Here is a 24,139-nt window from a genome sequence, read left to right on the forward strand (position 1 = left end):
ATGCTCTCTCTCCCCAACTCCCCACCCCCCGCTGTCCCTCCCCTATTTCCCCCCAACAGACCCCAGTGTGTAGTGCTTCCCTCTCTGTATCCATGTGTTCTCATTGTTCAACACCCGTCTATGAGTGAGAACATGAATTGTATTTTCTTAAACCTGTTTATTTTTTAAAAACCAAAGACTTATAAAGAAATCTTGGTTAGCAAAAAAACCTTATCCACCATCAGACACATCTGTATCATTGGGAGAGAGGGGGCCAAAAGCTGGCAAAGAGTGTTGAGGATGCTAGTGGTTGAATTGCTTGTTCAAAGGAATAGGTAATAAGCATGTTTGGCAGATTTGTTCTCCAGGGGGTAAATTAATAGCTGGAATTAACCCGAGTTCAAAAAGGGCATTCCTAACTAATTAAGATTGTAAAAACCTGTCATGTTTAGTAGCATGGTGGATACTGTTTTCAGAATGGGCTTAACTGTAACATTAGTGCAAAAAAACCCTTTTGTAAATTTATAAGCAATAAGTGTATTAAGTGTTGTCTCTGAATTGGTGCTTGTTAGAAAAAAATTCTCCCACACATATCTGACTAGTTTATAACCTCTGTCTTTAATGTACAGACTTAAAACTAATTCCATTTATTTTCTATGTATTATTACAAATTTAAAAATACTTACTATCTGAAGCTATTCTCCATACTCGGAAGAGTGAAAAAGTACTGTCTCTTGTAGTCAAACATAGGAAGGGAGGAAAAAGCCCTAATTTAAAAGTGAGTTAGTGGCTCTTGTATCAGACTAGAAAATAATTCTGACCAACTGTGGATAAATTATCAATGCTAGGCTTGCAAAAAAGCTGATCAGGCTCCTTACACGATGACATTTCTATGAAAGTAAAGCTTCTCTGATAATTGTTGTTCAAATTTCAACTCCATTAGCAAGTGTTTTCTAGGTGGTTTGCCTGTTACTCTCCAATGTAACTCTGCAATGCTGAGACCTCATGGGATGGATTGCATGGTGGAACTTGGAGCTGGCATGGACAACATTTGGGGGTTATATATTATCTCTCCAGATAAACTAGAAAGAATACTAATAGTGTCATTGATTGAGAGCCTTATATGTTAATTGATTCATGTATGTAATTTCTTTTTCTCTACACAACAAGCTGACAATGCAGTTATATTACTTGTATTCTCATTTTGCTAATGAGTAAACTGAAGTTTAGTAAGGTTAATTAAGTTCCCCCAAAGAACTAGTTACAGTTAAATTAGGTAGACTAGCTTGAAAACTGTTTCCATATCATATCCACTGATTACAAAGCTCTTAACCATTATGTTTCTCAAGCACAGACCATGTAGAAAGTGTCCTTATGTCCTGCTTTGAACAGAACAACTCTCATTTACACCTGTTGTCCAAGTGAAATTACTAAACATGCCCCATATTTGTTCATGTGGCTGTGAGAATATACCTCTAAGACCTTCAACTGCAGGGGGTGTAATTGATTGATGGCCTCAGTTACTGTGCTTTAAAATCTATTCCATCTTGCACTGGTGCCACTTCCCCCATAGCAGGACACCTGCCCATTTCTGGGTGATGCAGAATTTCTCTAGTACCAAACTTTGGCTTAAGGACTCTCTTATTGCTGAACTTCTCTTAGATTTACACTGTGCTTCCATCCATCCTTTGCTCCCTTCCTTTTTTTCCTTCACTTGGGGTCAGACCTGCATTGAAGTCTGACAGCACTTCCAGCCTCTTTTGGCCCTCTCCCTATTTTCTCTCATAGTCATTTCCCCTAATACCTTTCTCATACATCTAATTCCATTTGGTCATCTGCTTCTCAGAAGATTCAGACTAACACATGAGTCAAAAGTGTTCTGATTTGAACTATAAAAATTATATAGTCACCATAACCGTGTACTGAGTTGCATCAGAACACATGGGGAGCCATACAATAAGGCAAATTCCTGAACCCCATTTACACTGACTAAATTGGGATATCTGGAGTGGGGATGGTAGAAGGACTGCAGGACAATCTATTTTTTCAAAATTCCTGGGTAAGTCTAATACAAGTAGGAAGCCACTGTCCTAGATTATACACCAGTGACCCTCCATTCTGGCTACACAACATAATCATCTAAACCCATTCTAGTCTTCTTGAGTTAAAAATTTGAGGTACATGAATTTTTATAAGGCATCATAAGTGATTCCTATGGCCAGCCAAGGATGAGAACCATTTTGATCATCCTAATTTTATTTCTTGTTTCCCATTAATTCTCTTCCTCCGCCCAAGCCTATCATAGATCCACATAACATTAAGAGTTACACCAAGAAGAAAATCAATAATAGCAATAATTCATTTTTACTATAATGCTGTGAATTTGTATGGTCCTTCAAAGATGTTCACACAGTCTCATATATATGATCTCTTTTTATTCTCACAACTACACTTTAAGAAAGTACTGCAGATATTATTATCCCTATTTTATAGACTAAAAGAACTGAGTCTTAGAGAGATGTTAGGTGGTTTGTACAAGGCAAAAAGCCAAAAGAAAAAAAAAAACTCGAAGAAACAAATTCAATCAAGGACCCAAATATTGACTATCTATTTTTTCCATTATGTTGCCCTGTCTTTTTGCCCAACCTCATTTTGAGAGACTAATAAAGGAGATTGGGAGAAAATTGTGAACATCAATCCCTAAATTATATTTCTAAAGATTCTGAGCCCAAGTATGAGCAGCTGAACAGGAAATACCTAGTGAATGAGAGAAATTGCCAAACATTTCTAGTCTACCTAGTCAAAGCCTAGAGTTTAGAAAATATCTGACAGAAGAGTGGCTAAAGCCATTTCCAGCTTCAGTACATTGCCATTGTGTAGGCCCTAAGATAGACTAAGGGATTGTCCTACCAGAAATTATTTCTCTTTCTGTCATACAAGGAAACACTGAAAGGGCAAATATCTAATAAGAATTAAGTAAAATACTCAACCATTTGGGATAATTTGAGTTATTTAAAATATAAGTGTACTAGTATTGCCTGACTCCTAAAACAACTCCCAAATCAGTGACTTGCCTCAATAAAAGTTTATTATTGTTCACATCATGGTCCAGAGCAGGTCAGCTAGGGGTCCCATTTCATGTAGTCATTTAGGAACTAAGGCTTCTTCCATGTGACTCCATCACTAGACAAAGAAAGGAAGAGAACATGGAGAATAATAAGATTTATTCCCATATCAAACAGATGTAAAGTACATCTGTTTACATTCCATTGACCATAATTCAATTGCAAGGGACCCTAGGAAATGTCTAGTCAAGTGACAAGGAGTAAGAGAAAATGAATATTGGTGAACAAATAGGCAGTGTATTTTGTAATTGCCATACTTTTGTTATGATTATTATATCTGGCATCTTATTCAGAGCAATTATCAGTAAGAAAAGCTATTTAACTATTATATGATCACATGTGATTAGACTCCAAGAGGTATAAAATATTCACTTATTTTGGATTATCTTTCAGTGTATATAGAATCTGCCTGAGACGGCATCTTGGAGACCTCGTTTTCTTTTACTCTGTTTCCCCCAACCTCTTTTCTCTTCTCTTTTTCCTGTGGTCACTTTCGTCTTTCTACCTCTGTTCTTCCCAAGCCTTCTAGCTCTACCCTGAAGAAAATGCACATCTTCTTGAGGTTCTGAGAATCCTCCACTGATGCCAGTAGAAGGGAGGGTGAGGCCAATATTTTTGAAATAAAATGAGGCACCACTAAATCCTTTAGATTCCTCAGAAAAATGGGTAATCCACAGATCAAACTAACCCTTTTCTTGCCAATATTGACCACCCCTCATGGCATAACCTCAATGTGCTTTGCATCCTATCATGTTTCCTTAAATAATTTCATACTTTTGGATCCAGCAATTCTATGTTGTGAAATTCATCTTTAGGAACAAATCAGACAAGTTAGAAAAGACACATACATAAGATATGTATGACTGAATTGTTTATAAATAGTGAAGAACAAGAAACAATCTATTATGTCTGAATGGCTTACAATAGGAAATTGTTTCAATACATTGCAGTACATACATACAAAGCATGAATACTGTGAGTCTGATGACAAATATCTAATATTTTCTAAATATAACATAGTGAAAATGTATATTGCAAAATATTGATAGTAATTATAGTGTTATTCTAATTTGAAAATGCATACATTTTCATTGGAAAATGTTAGGAAGATAACACCAAAATGTTAACAGTGATTATCTTGAGGTCATAATATTTCATAGTTTTAATATTGCTTGATTTACTTATCTATATTTCTAAAAAGGTTTGCCAAATTTAATACATGCATAATAAGAGAGTTGAGATATAGAATATGCAAAGAGTGGTAGATTAAGTTAAATCTCAGAAGGTGGTCTGGTTTAGAAGTAGAGTGCTGACATTTTCTGTGGTGTTTAATGAAAACACTTGCTTCGCAATGCCCTCCACGCATTCTCTTACCTATCTTCTCCACTTTAGGAACTGTTAAAGGGAAATGCTCATTTGTTAACTGCACTTAAATTGAAATCCAACAATAGATATATTAACTAATTTACCCAAAAGTTTACGGATAAATTTTAATATAGTAGTTCTTTTGTACTTTGTCAAGACCATTCCTTTGATTTTAATGTGTTCTGAATAAAACGAATCTTATAATATTTTTCTTCACCAAAATAAAAAAATATCCCACCATGCTTGGAAGAACAGAGCTTGTCACTTTTGTGACTCAAGAGCAAAGCTTAATAATAACAATTTTGATTTCAAAGACAGTAGGCTAGTAAAATTTGTGGTGGCCAAGAGAATGCATCTCAGATCTTCTACTTTGAGGATTTCAGTGGACTGGCAGTCCCAGTTGTTATATTCTAAAATCCATCTACTGTGTTCTCCAAAGCTACTCTTCTCAGGTAATGGCAGCTTGGTGGGGCTCCTCACAGTTAATGACTAAGGACAGCAAGGGTACCAAAGCAAGCACATTCCTGAGAGAATTCCTCTGATGGGTAACAAGCACAAGGATTCGCCTACAGTATTGCCATACTGTCTTAGAACTGCATTACAGACTAAGATGCTTCCACTCAATCTTCCTTCCTTCCCTATGTTCTTCACTTGGGTTTAGACCTGCATTACAGTCTGATGGCTCTTCCAGCCTCTTCTAGCTGCCTCCCCATTTTCTCTCACAAGAAAGTCTCCTACTAAGTTTCTAACAAATTTAATCTCATCTTGGCATCTGTTTCTCAGAGGACCAAGACAACTACAGATCATTTATAATGTTCCCAAGAGGCTAAAGGTTAAGTGATGTTCATAACCACATGTATTAGTCCATTTTCACACTGCTGATAAAGACAGACCCAAGACTAGGCACTTTACCAATCAAAGAGGTTTAATGGACTTACAGTTCTACATGGCTGGGGAGGCCTCATAATCATAGTGGAAGGCAAGGAGGATCAAGTCATGTCTTACATGGATGGCACCAGGCAAAGAGAGAGCTTGTACAGGGAAACTCCCATTTTCAAAGCCGTCAGATCTCTTGAGACTCATTCACTATCATGAGAACAGCACAGGAAAGACCTGCCCCCATAATTCAGTTACCCCCCACTGGGTTTCTCCCATGACACATGGGAATTGTGGGAGTTACCATTCAAGATGAGATCTGGGTGGGGACACAGCCAAACCATATCAATACACTTGCTACAATTCATGTGCAGAACTGGAACCAGAAGAAAACCTTTTCTCTTGGGGCTGTCCTTTAAGGGTTCCATTGAAACCTAAACTTAAATTCTATTAAAAATTTAATATTTATTTCACTTTGAATGGTGGACAGCCTTAAGAAGTCTATTAATAACCTAACAATCAGAACTACTTGTTACCCTGGAGGAATCACAGCTTGGAGACCCCAAGCACAACCATTATCCAACAACATCACTGATTTTTTAAATTAATCTATGTTTATCTTAGAATATTTACCACTGATTCATTATCGGCCATGGACATACACCTTAATTTCTCTGAAGACATTTTATTTATCTGGAATAATTTACTATAAGGGAATCTCCTTGTTTTTAAGAAAAGTGGCTTTGGAGCCACATTGTATTATTTGAATCCTGGCCCCAGAACTTACCAAGTGATCTTGGGTAAGTTACTTAATATATCTTTGCCTCAGTTTCCTTATCTACAACATGTGTTTAACAATAATATCTATCTCCTAGTGTTATTATAGGAGAACAGTGTTTAGTGCGCAGTACCTTATAAAAATATTGGCCATTGTACTTAGCATTAATATCAATTATCCCCTATGTGCCAAGCAATGCTCTAGGGTTTCTGGGAAAAACTGTGAACATAATACAGTGTGGTTGGGGAACTCACAGAAAATTAGAAAAAGCTGAACATAAGTAATTGTACAACTGTGGGATAAGGACTATAGGAAAGGAAAATAGATGGTACAGGTGTTCTGTAAGAAATAGGATCAAGTAGGGTTTAGGGAACACTTTCCAGTTGACATTAGTTACACGTGAACTAATTATACTGAGTCCTGAAGGCTGTAGAACTTGATGAGTTACAGCAAGGTTTCCACACGGAAAGGACAGCTCATGTGAATACATATGGATGTAGAAGAGCATAAAGCACTCCGGGCAGGTGCAAGAGATTTGATCTAGTCCAAATGAAGGATGTGGGAGAAGAATCACTAAGAGGCATATCTTCAGAGTTTAGCCTTCATTTCCATATAATGAAGTCTGAATCTCATTCCTAGGGAGTAGAGGGTCATCAATGAAGGGGTTATAACAGGTGTAGAACATTACCAAGGATGTATTTTAGAAAGCTTTTTTTTTTTTTTTGGCAACTTTATGCAATATAAACTAGGTGTAGGTAAGACTCAAGAGAGTTAGGAAGACCAGTAGGGAAGTTCTTACTTGTCTCCCTGGAGGCCCAGGAAAGGGGAGTGCCAGAAAAAATAGAGGATAGAAGGAGGGAATAAAGTTTGCAGAAACAGATAATAATTGCTTCCTTTTATTCCTACTGTGCTTAATTCCACAAAAAACTTGAAATGACTTGCAGAAAGTACACAAGAAAAATAGTTAAATAAATAAAGCACTAAGACCAGGGAACTATAAATTAGATTAGGAAATATGGGCTAGAATAGAGTAAGACAAAAGTAGGCCAACCATTTGGGCTTAAGCAGATGCTATCCTGGCAGCTAAAGTGAAAAAACTGATTTGATATATAGTTGACCAATTATGCCATAAATCAGTTTTTCTGATTGATATCCTCAAAAGCATCAGCTAATGAGACCAATCAGAATGTTGTAGTTAGGTTCATGTGAGATATCTAACTAGGAATGTCAATAACATCTCTGTTTATAGGCCTTGTGCTTGACACATGGTCCTGGGCTGGAGAAATACATGAGTGAGGCCTCATTTAGTATCCATGTGGCCTGCAGAACCATGAAATAGATTGAACTCACTCAGGGAGACTGTGTTGACCAACTTCTTGGCAAAGTAAACTACTAGTGTTGTATAAGATGTTTTCTAAGGTCCTTTTTTTTAGCTCTAGAATCTCATGGTGTTGCCTTTCCCAAACAGAGTGCTATATATATTATTCATTAAGTTATTCACAAGTATTTATTGAACACCCACTATATGTCAGCTACTGTTCTATGAACTGGGGATATGGTGGTGAATGAAACAAACAAAAATCCCTACCTTCATGGATCTTATATTCTAATGGGGGACCAGGGAGGACAGTCAATACACAAGACCGGAGATTAGAAGTAATGAGTGGGATTCACTCCTTTCAAGTAGTATACACTGGTCTAAATACAATTCTTGAGATTAATTCTTTTTTTTTTTTTTTTACACTGAACATTACTTTTTTATTACATGAATTGTTGTAGCTCTTCCATGCAGATTTTGAGAGGAAGTCCTGCTCTGTCACTCAGGTTGGAGTTCAGTGGCGAAATCTCGGTTTACTGCAACCTCCGCCTTCCAGGTTCAAGCAATTCTGCTGCCTTAGCCTCCTGAGTAGCTGGGATACTGGCATGCACTACCATGACCCACTAAGTTTTGTATTTTTAGTAAAGATAGGGTTTCACCATGTTGGTCAGGCTGGTGTTGAACGCCTGAACGTAGGTTATCTGCCCACCTTGGCCTCCCACAGTGCTAGGATTACAGGTGTGAGCTACCACACCCAGCCTGAAAGTATCTTCCCATACAGTACGGTTGCCTCCTCCTCTGGCAGTTTAGGGACAATGTGAGCAAAGCTGTTTATAGAACGTACTGTAAAATTAGTTTTTCATTTATACATTGCCATTTACTTGTTCATGAAGACAAAGACTGTGGGTTGCAATGAATTACTTTTGAAAACAAAATGGCATAGCAATATTTCCAATGTTAAGATAATTGGTTGTCACCTAGGGTTCAATTTCTGCAACTGTTACACATTCTAAATTACTACTCAAAGTTGGTACACTTTAAAAACTGCACGTTGGAAATGCTTCTTTTTTCCCTTATTAACAGGAGGCACACATGACAAAAAGCATTTATAAGGCATCAATGTTAGTATAAAAATACATATGGCTAGATAAATATAAAAAATACGTCCATTTTTTTCTGATTCCAAATGTAGATTTGTCTTCTTTAAATTGTATCAGAAACTTTAGAAGAACATCTAAGTAGCTGAAACATACAGAAAGACTGTAGAGTAAATAGATTAACGGGAAGTAGGACTTAGTATAACTTATGATTACAAAGCAGAAATGTATTCAAAATATCCAATTACTTGAGGTAAAATTATCACAGTAGGAAAGGCATTCGTTTATTTGTTTTTACAGCAAATGTTATGATCTTTTATGTCTAAGTTCCATTACATCAAAACAATAAAGTATTAACATTTAAGATAATTCAGCGTCATCACCTTTTACAGAAATAAATACTTTAAAACAATGAAAATAGACCAGTTTGCTTTAACAAACTATAAACTAAATGAATTTCTCTTCTTAACTGGTGATAGGCAAAATCCCAACTGTAGAACAATCCTCAGAAAACTTCAAACGTAAAATCACTCAGTTCAATTTAGATATCATCAATGTCTTCATCATCATCTCCAATATCATCAAACTGGATTTCATCATCATCTCCAGGACCAAATGTGTCTGTTTCATTGATTTTAGCATGTTCTGGAAGCTCGCTTCAGACTTCTAGCTTCATCTGCATTGTACTTTAAAATTACATCAGCTTTGTTATCCTGATAGTCTCGTAGACCAATCAATATAATGTCTGAAGTATTTATCCAAACCTTGTCCAACCTCTTTAAATACCAACTCTCTTTTTTCAGATTCATTCTCATTCTTACCCCTGCGCCTGTTTTTACCTCCTTTACCTTTATTCTTGGGCATGGCGGTATTGAGGGCCTCGTGTGACCTCTTCCGACTCCTTTCTGGCGCTTACTACTCCACAGCAGGCTGAACTAACATGTCGGAGACGGGTGCGCGGAAGAGACTGGCTACTGAGCTCTCTAACACACTGCCGAGATTAATTCTTTTATCTGACTTTTAACAAGGAAAAGAGCAATGCAGAATGAATCAGCATGCTAGTTCAATACGTGACTGGCACAGACCTAGAGAATCCCATTAACCCAGGTTGGAGTACAACCAAGAGGTTCCTCTTTAATAACTTAGAGCCTCTTTAAGGCAGAATTAGGAGTTGGTTCCAGTCAGGATCTAGAGTAAGCCCTAAAACACAGAGTATCTAAAGAGCTGGGATTCTCTGGAGGCAACTTCTTCAGACTTTGTGGTCTGCTTCAGGTCCAATTGTATCCAACTCAGTTCAGCCTGATCCTTTCAAAGCAACAGTAAAATTCATCCAACTGGGAAAGGCAGCTAAAGGAGAACTTGTGGAGCAGCTCCACATTCATTTCCTGTGTTCATCATTTCACATAAGCCAGATACCTGGATTATATGACACATTTAATGCTTGAACTTCAGAACTAAGCCACTGTACTCAACAATTCTTAGTGTATCATAAAAACATAACCCTTATTTAGTATGTTGTCCACCTGGTAGAAGCAAGACACAGAGTCCATAATGCCTTTTAAATTCTCCCTTCTTACTTTCTTCATAAGCATTGCTTGAGTTTTATTTTTGCTTTTATTCACTCATATTCTAATTTTTACTTCTAGTAGGTCAGAAGATATACTGTATTTCTGTTCTTTTGTGGTGACCTTAGAATTTTTATATGTTTATTTAACAAGTCTAAAGTAAATAAATAATTTTATCTTCTTCCCAAATAATGTAAAGACCTTAGAACTTGAATGCAAATCACTCCCCACTTACAACTTCTATGCTTTTATTAACTATACAACCACATAATTTTATCTCAATTTTAACCCCACAAAATACACACTATGATATCAATATATGACCTATTTTGCCTACATGTTGAGCATTTTATATGGTTAACATTTTTTCTTTCATCTCATACATTCCTTCTGTGTTGGTCTTCCTTTTCCTAGAATCACATCCAGTGAAATTGCCTTTAGTGATGATGTTGGTGATTAAGCCATTAAAACATAGTAGTAGTAATAGCCATAGTAATACTATAAATAAAAGTAATAACTATAAATTATTGCATGTTTACCATGTGTTAAGGACTATGCTATGTGCTTTAAATGGATTATCTCTTTAAATTCTCACTAAACACCTGTCAGATACCATATAATCTTAATTTTATAGATAGAAATACTTAATCTTAGATTAAGTAACGTGCTCAAGAGCACACAACTAGACTGGAAATAATTTCTAACTCCAGTGCACATGCAGTGAACCATTCTTCTTGCATTCATACAACTGTGAATATATTTCAGAATTTCCTCAACAGACTTTTGCATCTTACTTGTCACTAGTATTCACAGATTTGATTCACAAATAACACGTCCAACAACAATCAGAGCCTTTGAATGGAATGCATTATCTATTCATTTAAACTCCTTAGAGCTCTTTCTGATATCAAGTTATCATTACGACCAGAGTCTTTCACTTGTGGCTATACACATCAGTACATACATATATTCCAGGCAAACTATGTCACAATGCCACATTATTATTCATGCTGCAGTGGAACTGACTCCAAGCTATTTTAGTCTATGTAGAAGGAAGAGCTACTCTCAAGTTTGTGACCTCCTGCCCAAAACGTTGTCCTCCATTATTCAAAGCATGCACACATGTTGAAACTTTCCTCCTCTAGAACCTTTTGAAATCACTTTCTTGGGCACCAATATCTCCAACACATGATAATAGTTGTTTATCCAAAATAACTAGTAAGAAGGAAGACTTTGCTATGATTCCTCATTTTGTGATGCTGAATCTCACCATGAATAATCTATATATTATTCATATAAATTTGCTTTAAATCTTGATAAGATTACATTATTTATCAGTGAAATACCATTTAAGTACCATCAGGTAAATATCTCTAGTTACCATCTTAAGGCTCGGCACAACCAAAGAGAGAAAATGACTAGAAAGCTCATTCCCACATTGGGAAAAGGAGATTCTCTGGTGCTCCATCATGTAAAACAAGACCAAAGAATTACTGGTCAACAGAGTATGTGGAGTAAGTTAAGCTGGTGTAGCTACACTGATATCAGATAAAGTAGACTTCTTACAGACATATTAGGCTATAAGTAGTACCAGGGATAAAGAAGACATTTTATGATAAGAAAAAAATCCATATACTGACAAGGCATATAATCCTAAATGTGTACCCATATAATAATAGAGCCTCACTATATACAAAATGAAAACTTACAGAACTAAAAGAAAGAACAGAAAAAGCCATAATTGGAGTTGGGAATTTGAGCATACCTCCTTCAGTAATTGCCAGCATAACTAGAAAAAAATAAATCAATAAGAATACAAAAGATCTGAGCAACAATATCAGTTAACTTAGTGTCTTAATCCATTAAGGCTGCTATGACAAAATACCTGAGATTGGGTAACTTATAAACAACAAAAATATATTGCTTACAGTTCTAGAGGCTGGAAATTCTAAAACCAAGGTGTCAGTACATGTGGTGTCTGGTGAAGGCAGCTTCATAGACAGTACCTCTTGCTGTGTTCTCATATGGTAGAAGGGCAGAAAAGCTAACACACTTCTTCAGGCCTCTTTATAAGGGCACTAATCCCTTTCAAAAGGGCTCTGTCCTCATGATCTAATCACCTACCAAAGGCCTCACCCTCTAATATCATCTCCTTAGTAATTAGGTTTCAATGTATGAATTTTTGGAGGACACAACCAGACCATAACATGTAGTCTAGTTGGTATTTGCAGAACACTATACCTAAAAATAGCAAGGTGTACAATTCAAAGATGAACAAGGATAACAAATACAGAGATATAATTAGTAATCAAAAAATTACCTACAAAAAATAGCTCAGGCCCAGATGTCTTTACAGGTGAATTCTACCAATATTTAAATAAAAATGAATACCAAGTCTTTCAAACTCCTTCAAAGAGAAGAAGAGGTGAGATACATCCCAATTCAATCGTTTCATGAGCCCAGTATTACTCTGATATCAAAATAAGACAAAAGTCATAAAAAGAAAACTATAATATCTATTATTAATACAGACACAAAAGTAATCATATATTAGCAAACCTAATCCATCAGCATGTAAAAAAAATTATACACTATGAACAAGTGGGATTTACCCCCAGCAATGTAAGTTTAACACCTGAAAATCAATTGATGCATTATGCCATATCATTGCAATAAAAACAAAAATCACATGACTATCTCAGTAGATGCAAAAAAGCATTTGATAATACCTGACACCTTTTCATGGTAAGAATCTTCAGCAAACTAGAATTGAAAAGAAACTTCTGCAGCCTGATGAAGGACAGCAACAAAAACCTATAGATAACATCATACACAATGGTAAAAGATGGAATGATTTCCTCCTATGATCAAGAATAATACAAAGGTATCTGTTCTCACCACTTCTATTCAACATTGCACTGGAAGTTCTAGGTAGGGAAATTAGACAAGAAAATGAAGATTGGAAAGGAAGGAGTAAAGCTATCTGTTTAGAGATGATAATCTTATATAAAGAAAATCCTAAGACATCACTAAAAAAACTATTAAAATTAATAAATGAGTTTAGCAAGGTTGGAAGATACACCATCAATATACAAAAATCAATTGTATTTCTATACACTGGCAATAAACAATTAAAAATTGAAATAAAGACAGTAATTTCATTTACAATAGCTCCAAAGGCAAGACTAAGCAAAAAGAACAAATATGGAGGCACCACATTATCTGACTGCAAACTACACTACAAGGATGTAGTTACAAAACAGCATGGTACTGGTATAAAAATAGGCACATAGACCAATGGAACAGAATAGAGAACTCAAAAATAAAGGCAAATACTTACAGCCAACTGATCTTCAACAAAGCAAACAAAAGCAAAAAGTGGGGAAAGGACACCCTATTCAACAAATCGTGTTGGGATAATTGGCAAGCCACATGTAGAAGAATGAAACTGGATCCTCATCTCTCACCATATACAAAAATCAACTCAAGATGGATCAAAAACTTAAATCTAAGACCTAAAACCTTGAAAATTCTAGAAGATAACATCGGAAAAATTCTTTTAGACATTGGTTTAGGCAAAGAGTTCACGATCAAGACCCCAAAAGCAAATGCAACAACAAAAAACAGATAAATAGATGGGACATAATTAAACTAAAAAGCTTCTGCACAGTAAAAGAAATAATCAGCAGAGTAAACAGAGAACCTACAGAGTAGGAGAAAATATTTGCTAACTATGCAACCAACAAAGGACTAATATCCAGAATCTACAAGGAACTCCAACAAGTCAGCAAGAAAAAAAAAATTCTGTCAAAAAGTGAGCAAAGGACACGAATAGACAATCATCAAAAGAAGATATGCAAACGGCCAAGAAACATGTGAAAAAATACTGAAAATAACTAATTATCAGGGAAATGCAAATCAAAACCACAGTGAGATGCCACCTTACTCTTGCAAGAATAGCCATAATTTAAAAAAATCAAAAATTAACAGACGTTGGCATAGATGTGGTGAAAAGGGAACACTTCTACACTGCTGGTGGAAATGTAAATTAGTACAACCACTATGGGAAACAGTATGGAGATTCCCTAAAGAACTGAAAATAGAACTACCATTTGATCCAGCAATCTGACTACTGTGTATCTACCTAGAGGAAAAGAAGTCATTATGTGAAAAAGACACTTGCACACACGTTTATAGCAGCACAATTAGCAATTGCAAAACTATGGAACCAGCCTAAATGCCCATTAGCCAATGAATGGATAAAGAAAATGTGACACACACACACACATATATAATATACATATATTATATATGTGTGTGTGTACATATATATATATAAATATATATATATGTACAATAGGATACTACTCAGCCATAAAAGAGAATAAAACAATGGCACTCGCAGCAACCTGGATGGAGTTGGAGACCATTATTCTAAGTGAAGTAACTTGGGAATGGAAAACCAAACATCCTATGTTCTCACTTATAATCGGGAGCTAAGCTATGAGGACGAAAAGGAATAAGAATGATATAATGGACTTTGGGGTCTCAGGGGAAAGGTGGGAGTTGGGTGAGGGATAAAAGACTACACACTGAGTACACTACACACTGCTTAGGTGATGAGTGCACGAAAATCTCAGAAATAACCACTAAATAACTTTTAAATGCAACCAAACACCACCTGTTCCCCCAAAACTATTGAATAAAAATAATAATTAAAAAATATGGTATCTGGATGCTTGCAGTTAATTTACAAAAGGAATAAAATTCAGTAAATTTAACAAAAGAAGTACAAAACATATACTCTTAAAACTATAAAACATTGTTGAAAGAAATCAAAGAAGATATAAACAAATGAGAAAACATTCCACATTCATGAATCAGAAAATTTAATGTCTTTAAGTTGGTAATTCTTCCCAAATTGGTCTACAGATTCATTGAAATTCTTATCAGATTCCAGTTGGCCTCTTTGTAGATATTGGCAAGCTGATCCAAAAATTTATATAGAGGAACATCCATACTGTTCTCCATAGTGGTTGTACTAATCTACATTCCCACCAACAGTCTCCATTCTCCACATTCTCACCAGCATTCATTATTGCCTGTCTTTTGGATCAAAGCCATTTTAACTGGGGTGAGATGAGGTCTCATTGTAGTTTTTATTTGCAGGGCATCTGTCACCTGAGGGTCTTATAATCTACTTTCAGGGATAGTAGATCAGAAAATTCTTTTATGACCATGCTTCAGAGGAGAAAGGCAGGAGGTCAGAGTGACCTTCTTGCTTCTGCAGTTTCTCAATTGCCAAGGTGCCATATTTTGTGGTATTATTCTCTGAGCCCCAACATGTCTGTTTTTCTAAGGACAATAGGAAGGTATTGAAGGATTCTAATCTGGACAGTAACAGTATCATGAATACAAGTGGCAGTCCGTATCTTCTGTGGTTACTTCCTCCAGCATTTTGGGGAGAAGGGAGAGCTTATCTGATTGGCCTAATGAGTTTCACAAAAGTTTCCTCATTGTTGTAGTTTGCTGCCCACCTTTCTGTGCTGCCTCACTCCTGCTCATTCCACTGCAGCTGTAGCTTGGACATTGGGTAGAGTCTTCTAATGGGCTACAGCTCCCCTTTGTATGGCCCCAGTGAGGGGAAAACATGGGACAGGAAACATTTTCCTCCTTTGTTTATTTATCCCAATAGTTCCACACTTTAAGACTGAATATATATGTTAGAATTCCATGTATAGTTGAGAATTATAGTGGAGAAGGGAAGAAAAAATCTCAAAGAACATAGCAAATATATTTCTCCCCATAACCCAAAGGAAAAGGATTCAGTATTTTTGTGGGGAATGGTGTCCAAATTCCATATCCATGTTCTTCCAAATCTTCACTCACCTTGCAAGACATTTTTCCAGTACACGCAAGTCTTGTTCTCAGTCCTGGATATATCTCTGCTGCCAGTAATTTTCACAAATCTGAGTTATTCAAGCTACAATTGTGACCTAGGGTCTAGCAAGACAGTTCATAGTAATCTTTGACATTCCATATCCTATAGAAATATCCAGGTGTGCATTGGCATTGCTTTTTTTTTCTAATCTGAGCTTCTCTCACCAGTATAAGTTGCAGATAAGTCTATTTTTCTCATTTCCCAATGATTAAGTGTTGGAACACATACTTATGTGTACGCACATACACTCATTCATGGTTTTTGAGAACAAACAGTATTTGGCAGAGACAGTACAAACAAACCCAGTAAAAAGAAAAAGGCAATAATTCCCTAGGTTTCTATAATTTACAAGGTCACCTCTCTCACAATGGAGTTAGTACAGCAGATTATTATCCAAAGCACTGTTCGTGCCTTTCTTTTATCCCCTTCTCTCCAATTGTACCTCCTTGAGCCTGCCAAGAATAAGAAATGACCTATTACTAAGCCATATACTTTTTAATGATCACTCTGCTAGCCTCACAAAAACCTGGTTAAAGCTGGAAATTACCTCTTGAAATTTTCCAATTAGCTATTAGACAAAGGCCATCATTCTCCCCAGACTCTGTCCAGGGAGGAGGACTCCAGTGCTTGGGAAGTAAGGGAAGCGAGTACAGTCAGATTTGCAATCTTATCAGAATATCCTGAGTGTCAAGTAGAAAGTAGATGGGGAAAAAGTATAAGAGGACCTGCTGGGGGACTAGGAGGAGAAAAAGGCCAGACAATTATGTTCTTAATTTTGCAGTCAAACAAATTGGACTGACAACAAAAAGGAGTTCAAGAAGAAGAATGTTATCAAGCAAGATAGATTCTGGTTTACACTATGGAAATTTCACTGAGAAAGTGATGTCTTACAAAATGTATACGGTTTTAGGAATTGAAAATAGTGGATTGGCACTGTTTTATACATAGCAGGAAATATATTAAGATAAAATGGCACTCCCCACCAAAAAAAATCATGAAATGGTGATAGACTCTAAGATCTGCACAAGCTAATGTAATTTTTTCATCATCACTTTCCAAAGGCCAACCCCATCAACAACAAAAAATTCCAGAAACTTTTTTGTGTGATCATAACCACTTTAAAAGCATTTGGATCAAATTGATACAATTCAAATAACTATAAAGGTTTTGTTCTAAAAATTAAATTCCACAAAAGACAATTCAGAAAGCAGAGTCCACCACTGCACCCCCTCAACACCAGCATACACACACACACACACACACACACACACACACACACACACACACACCCTTCAGATACTCTTCTAAGAAACAAGATTTCAACTTTCCTGACACTAAATTTGGGAAGAGGTGTCAAGTAATTATAATTAGTACAAGCTGGCCTGGCTAAAACAGCATTTCTGCAGCCTGCCATTGGCATATAATCAACTGCACACCCACTACTGGACTTGATATACAGTTGCGGCACCAAAAAATGTACCTGTTGACACTAAGAATTGCAATACAACAAATTAACCTTTGACCAGAATAATTATTTTTCCACTTTCTGGATGTCTAAGTCAGTTAAGCATTTTTGGATCAATGCAACCATATGTCCACCTGTAACAATTGAGAAATTATTCCTTATTTGCAGAATAACCCTTCTGTCTCACAAAGGACACATTAAGTCTTAGAACTTGAAAGAGTGGGCAACTGGCTATTTCAAAGTATTTGACATGCTAAACAATTCAGAAGTGTTTACCTACTTGCATCATATTAAGATATTACATTTACATATTTAAACATTTCACACAAGGTTGGCCCAAACCAATAGTCTTTTACAAAGCATTTTCAATTTTCTCAGGATTGTCAAGCTGAATACCTTTCTCTGTACCATATATCTCTGTGGCAGTAATTAGCTTTGTAGAATTGTTAGGAAAAAGGTTTCCATGGAGAAGAAGAAAGATGTATGAGTTGTTATGTATGTGAAAGCAATTTCAGGAGGAAAATGGTATAGAGTGGGCAGCAGCTCTACATAGTCTAGATTTATTTCTTTACTTAGGTCCTGATGTTTCCTATTTTTCTATTTCTGGGCTTTTAGCTAAAATACAACACTATCATTATTAAATTGCTCGTTATAGTGATCTTTTGTGGAAACTTAATTTCTATTTGAGGTTGCAATGCTCAGGTTTACAAGTATTGCAGTTTATTTGCAGCTTCCTTCTCCCATAAAATCTCTGTAGAAATCTTATTGCAGTGCAGCCCCTCAAAAATTGTGTCTCATTTTCCACCAAATAAATGTAATAATACAAACGTGTGCCCCTTAAATGAGACCCCATGGAATGAAAATAAGCCACAAACAAAAATCAAAATAATGATTATAATATATATTTATAAACAATTTATCATGTATAAGTATAATCTTTAACATAAATTCAGAATAAAGGTATAATTATTGAAATTTTAAATGCAGAATAAAGGTATAATTATTGATGTTTTATCTAGAGGTGTTAAATGCATAAAATAAAAAATCAGGAAAAATAGTTCAAGCTGAGGGCTTTAAATGGCCATTTAGCTTTGAGTAGAAGCACATACAGGAGTTGATTTGTAAGGACTAAAGGACACATCAGCTATATCCCCACTTCAAGCCGGATAGATGTAAAAGTAAGAATAATTTGGCATGTTTTGAAACTTTTTCAAACAAGACAAGCAGCACACTTTGTTTTGTATGAGGTGATAAGTTATAGTGAAAGGGGCATGTGTTTTCGGATTAGAAACAAACAATTTTAGACACTAGCTCTACGACTTTTTTGTACTCTGGGCCTCCTTTTTCTCAAGTATAGAAGAAGGATGAAGCCAACTGGTAGAGGTTGCTGTAAGAATTAAGTAAAATGTTTGTGAAAGCATCTGATTCAGAGTAGATGCTCAATCCTCTCTGGTCCTTTTATCTTTAGAGACATATTTTTTATTGGTTTTAAGTGGGGTTTACTAGAAGCCTAAAGCAGTTTCCCCCTAGGAACATACCCACTTCATAGCATATATGAAGAAAACGAAAATATATTCGTTTCTATAGCAATTGACTCTTAAATATCGACATCCTCATACCTACCAAATCCATCAGTTATAAAAATCAGCAACTATATAATATCAGTTTTACTCTTTTCTTGGCTTTAGAATGACTATAGAGTGATAGTGGCAACAAGATGACTGATACTTAATAAATATGATTAAGATATGGAAAATACAGAGTCTGAAGAATGGCAACCTCATATTTTTTCTACTATAAGAAGAGATAACAAATGGTTAACATCAGAATTTGGTTGTCATAAAAGTATAAATTTTGATATTTTTATATACAATGCGTACTTGCTTATTATAAAAAAGTTACCCCCCCTCCACACACACACATACACAACACAATCCATATTCCCACACTCCCGGAAATAACTCCTGATATCAAATTGTAGTTTATTATTCCAATACTTTTTTTACACAACATTATACAGTATTACATATTTTCTCTTTACTTTGTTGCCATAAATTAACCCCTGAGAAAGTGCCCAATTGATTCTGAGGCCACACAAGCAGCCAAGAACCAAGCACCTCCAACTGTTTTTCTGTGACCTGTGATCAGTGACTCTTCTAAGAGTGTTCCTTGTAGCAGAGAATGCTAGTTGTTCCTTAATATTCTCCTCACCTTCATTTTTTTGGTAGTAGAACACCCAACTTTTATCTAAGCACAAAGCCAAAGGCTCATTTCTCAGCCTCACTTGCAGCTAGGTGGGACCATGTGACTAGATTCTGGCCTATAGAGTGTGAGTATGAGTGATTTGTGAAACTGCAGGTCCATACTTTCAAAAGAAAAGAATTCTATCTTTCCTTTTCCCCTTTCACTTTTCTCACTGGCTATAATACAGATCTGATGGTGTCTTTGCCTTTGACAAAGAGATGGAAGTTTCATATTGAGAATGGCGGAACAAGATAGAAGGACACTAGGCTCTTGATCCAGGTGTCCTGTTATACTAGTATTAGACCACCTTTGATGGGCAAAACTAAGCTTCTGTCTTTTTAAAACAACTAGACGTTTGGTACAGCCACCTAACCTCTATTTTAATAAATATATCCCTCTACTAGACAGAGTTGTTCCTACTATTAATTGCTCTTGTCTCCATAACTTTGACTTGGGGTCATTGCTTTCTGTGATACAACTTCACTCCTAGAGTAAGTCATGAATTAAATGTCTTCGAGTTCCATTTTTCCCCTGGAGTAATCAGATGGTTTGCATTACAGTGTCTACCTTTGTTTCAGGACCATGTGCCCCTTCAGAAGTTTATCAGGGAACGTGATTTAAGGCAGAGACTTCTAGTATTGTATTATGGATCCCATCACTTCTTGTTTTCACCCCCACTTCAATATTTACTACCCACTGAGGTACCTTTTTGGGAACAAGCAGCCTCTGTGGTAATTGTCTAGTCTTTGAATAGAGGGGAAAACAACCAGTCAGGGCCAGACTGATTCCTGTTGATTCTTCATTTTATCAGGATCTTTGATTCACCAATTTTACTCAGCAATGATTGGCATTGCTGCCTTTCCTAGCCTTGGGTAGCAATGGGGCTAACAGTGATCATCCTGAGCAAGTGAGGAAATAAAAATCATAATTAGAAAGCTTTCCCTCAACCCTTCCCCATCTCATTTCTCATCCTCTCTTGGCACAGGAGATGCCATCTTTACTGCTTTTTTTCATCACACACAGAAACCCGACTACTTTCATTTTCTCCAAAGGTTTTTCCATATATTATGTGAATTCATGGAATCCATCTATCATTCTATCTCTTCTGAGGCATCTCTAGGTTTGCTATGGGGGCAGGTAGCCAGCATCCCATGCTAGTTCACCATCTTATATGAAATTGGGAGTTCCTATTCTACTTCCTGCTCACCTTTTTCATATACTCCAAGTTTACAACCTGCAATGGACTGAATGTGTTCCCCCAATATTTGTATATTGAAACCTAATCCCAATGTAAGGATATTTGAAGGTGGGATCTTTGGAAGGTTATTAGGTCATGAAGCTGAAGACTTCATGAATGGGATTAGTGCACTTATAAGAAGCCAAAGAGCTAACTAGCTCTTTCTGTCATATGAAGAAACAATAGTAAGTTGACAAAATGCAACCCAGAAGAAGACCCTTGTTGGAACTTGATGCTGGCACTCTGATCTTGGACTTTCAATCTCCAGAGTTGTGAGAAATACTTACATTGTTTGTAAGCCACCCAGTCCATGGTACTTTGTTATAGTGGCCTGAACTGACTAAGCCACTACCATTCTCAGTCCTATTCAGAAGCCAGCAAGTCAAATTACTCTCAATTGATCCATTAAACTCTTTGGTTCTACTGTATTGGGGATTGCCATAGATTTTGCATACAACATGGTTAGAATTCCAGACTAGCCCAAAGCTAAATAAGTTGCCACTTTCCACTAGACAAGGCTCTATCAATTGCAAAATTTCTCCATCCAGCTATATGATATTGAATATGTTTTGTGGAAGAGATTTGTCTATATGTATTCATCAGTTTTTGGTTTCCATTAGTCAAAGAAAAACTCCTTCTGTCTGACTGAGTGCCTCAGTCTGTTGTGTGCTGCTATAACAGAATACCAGATACCATGTAGTTTATAAAGAAAAGAAATTTATTTCCCACAGTTCTGGGGTTTAGGAAGTCCCACGTTGGGGAGCCAGCATCTGATGAAGGCTTTCTTTCTGCATAATAACATGACATCATGGGCAAGAGAGAGTTATAGAGGGGCTAAACTCAACCTTTATGAGGACCACACCCACAATAATGAACCCATCCCCATGATAATGGCATTAATCAATTCATGCTGCAGAGCCCTCAGGATCTAATTAACTCTTAAAGATCTCACCTCTTAACACTGTTGCATTTGGGATTAAGTTCCAATATATGAACTCTGAAGAATGTATTCAAATCATAGCACTGAGGGTGGGGTCCAACATACTGAAGAGTTTTTTTTTTTTTTTTTAAATAATAGAATGCAAAATGGTCAGCAAAAAGCTCAGAAGTTCAAACCCATGAGAATCTGCTTTTGATCAAGTCTTTCGCCCCAGGTCCTTAGTGTTTAGTACTCTTTCTTTCCCTAATATAAATGGAATAAGCATTCCAAAATTCTCCTATTGAGGTATGTATTTCAACAAGTATTTCTTGAGCACTCCCAAAGGCTCTGAAGAACTCATACTGAGAGGAGCCTTTTCCCATGTCATACTTCTACTCAAAATATAAGTCTCTGTTTTCTCTCCTCTCTTCTCACCCAAATTTAAATATTTCTCCTCATCTTACTACTTTTCCAACATCATTTTTACTGTTCATATTTCTCCCTTTCCTATTTGATCTTTTTCGTATTTGATGTAGCACCTTTGGAGTAAGGGCTTGAGGATAATGCCTGCCAGCACTCAGAAGCTTCACAGAGATCCACAGAGGCAGCTGAAGAGCCAGACTAACATCTTATCAAATTTATGTAGAGACTTGAGAATGCTGAATTGTCTCTGAGGCAGTGGTTTGCGTCGGGAAGAAAAGCTTGTTCAGTGGGCTTTAAACCAAGACTGTGAGCAGGAAGGGAACTGTCCACGGTTCTGAGTGGCCCCACTCAGGGTCTAGAAAATAAAAGAGTAGAGATGTTTGATGGCAAAATGTACAAACAGGCATTATTATTTGTTAGATCTCTGCCCTTTCATAGAATTTATGACCACTTAAGAAAGAAAACACCCTAAAACATTTTTTCCTGCAAACTTATCTTGCCTTATGTTGCTTTTAAGCACGTGTATTTGGGGAGAATTTTAAAATTCATGTCTTGAATTTGTGTCTCTGATTACACATAATTCATCAAGATCTTACTCTTCAAGAGCTACTTAATACTCAGGAAGTTATTTAAGTCATTTCAGAATCTTACTAAAATCCAACAGGAAGTTGTGTTTACAAAGGACACACAAACCTGGAGCACTTGCACATTTCATTTGAATCCAAATGCAGAAACCGTACATATTTTTGAATTGAAGAGAAATTTAGCCTATCTCTACTCTGTCAAGAAGAAAGGTTCAGTGCACTGTCATCCAAGGATGCATCCTGATATTCCCATCTGGATGTGATGTGTGGACTCTTATATAACATATACATCATTCATTGTTTATCGTCTTGTGTTATAGTCACTTGTGTGTATATATGTATCTTCTGTCCTTAATGGAAATGCCTGATATAAGAGGAAGAAAACTAAGTATAAACTCAGATGACTGAGGCTTGAGTCCTGATTTTCCTAGAAATAACAGGGTGCAGACATACTGAGACCTTGAGCAAAACACCAAACATCACTGAACTTCATCTATAAATATTAAACACATTAAAAGTGATTATGACCCTAAACATATTTCATAAACTCATAAATGATAGTCCCAGGTAATTGTCATTTTCCATTAAATCCACATAATTTGTGCTTATGTTTTTTATACTTATCATTTCAGCAAGTATTCTATATTTATTGTTTCAACAATTATTGATTGGAGTACATGACAGAAATATGGGAAAAGGGGACAGAAACATGGTAAAAGAGGGGAGATATTTTATTGTAGCAGACATTTCTTTTATGCCAAAGTGAAATGTCATTATCATAATAATTTCGCACTGCTACATACCCTGTTGTTGCCATTTTTAAATGGAAGAAGGAAAACCCTACCAAATCCTGGAAAGCTCATTTTTATAAATGTCTCCCTATTATACATTTTAACATATTTTATGGTAAGTTGGTTCAAACTATTGTAGTTTTCAAAGAATATACTACTTATTTTCTCCTAAAGCATATATTGCTTGTACTATGTAATACAGTATGTAATGATATGAGAGATACTTTGAAATAAAATCTAAATTTTTATATTTTACCTAAAAATTTGAGTTTCAGTGTATGTTAGAAATAAGTCACTTGCCTTTCTCTGCTTCTCACAAAAGAGAAAGTAAATGTGTTTGCCACCACATGTGATCCCCAAGAGGGTGTATTTTATTCTGGATGTTAAATTTTAAGTGGAGAAATAACAGGATGCAGACATACTGAGAACACT

General features: G+C 36.2%; 1 long non-coding RNA gene and 1 pseudogene across 2 annotated transcripts in view; one reads left to right on the forward strand and one right to left on the reverse strand.

Moving 5' to 3' along the window:
- LOC105734663 (uncharacterized) overlaps positions 1-24,139 on the forward strand; it is a 407,309-nt gene that overhangs the window by 349,480 nt on the left and 33,690 nt on the right. The window lies entirely within an intron of this gene.
- Positions 9,080-9,402, reverse strand: LOC135269955 (eukaryotic translation initiation factor 1A-like; annotated as a pseudogene).

Source organism: Aotus nancymaae, unplaced genomic scaffold, assembly GCF_030222135.1.
Source record: "Aotus nancymaae isolate 86718 unplaced genomic scaffold, 86718_ANA_hifiasm-v0.15.2.pri h1tg000058l, whole genome shotgun sequence".
Classification (NCBI taxonomy): domain Eukaryota; kingdom Metazoa; phylum Chordata; class Mammalia; order Primates; family Aotidae; genus Aotus; species Aotus nancymaae.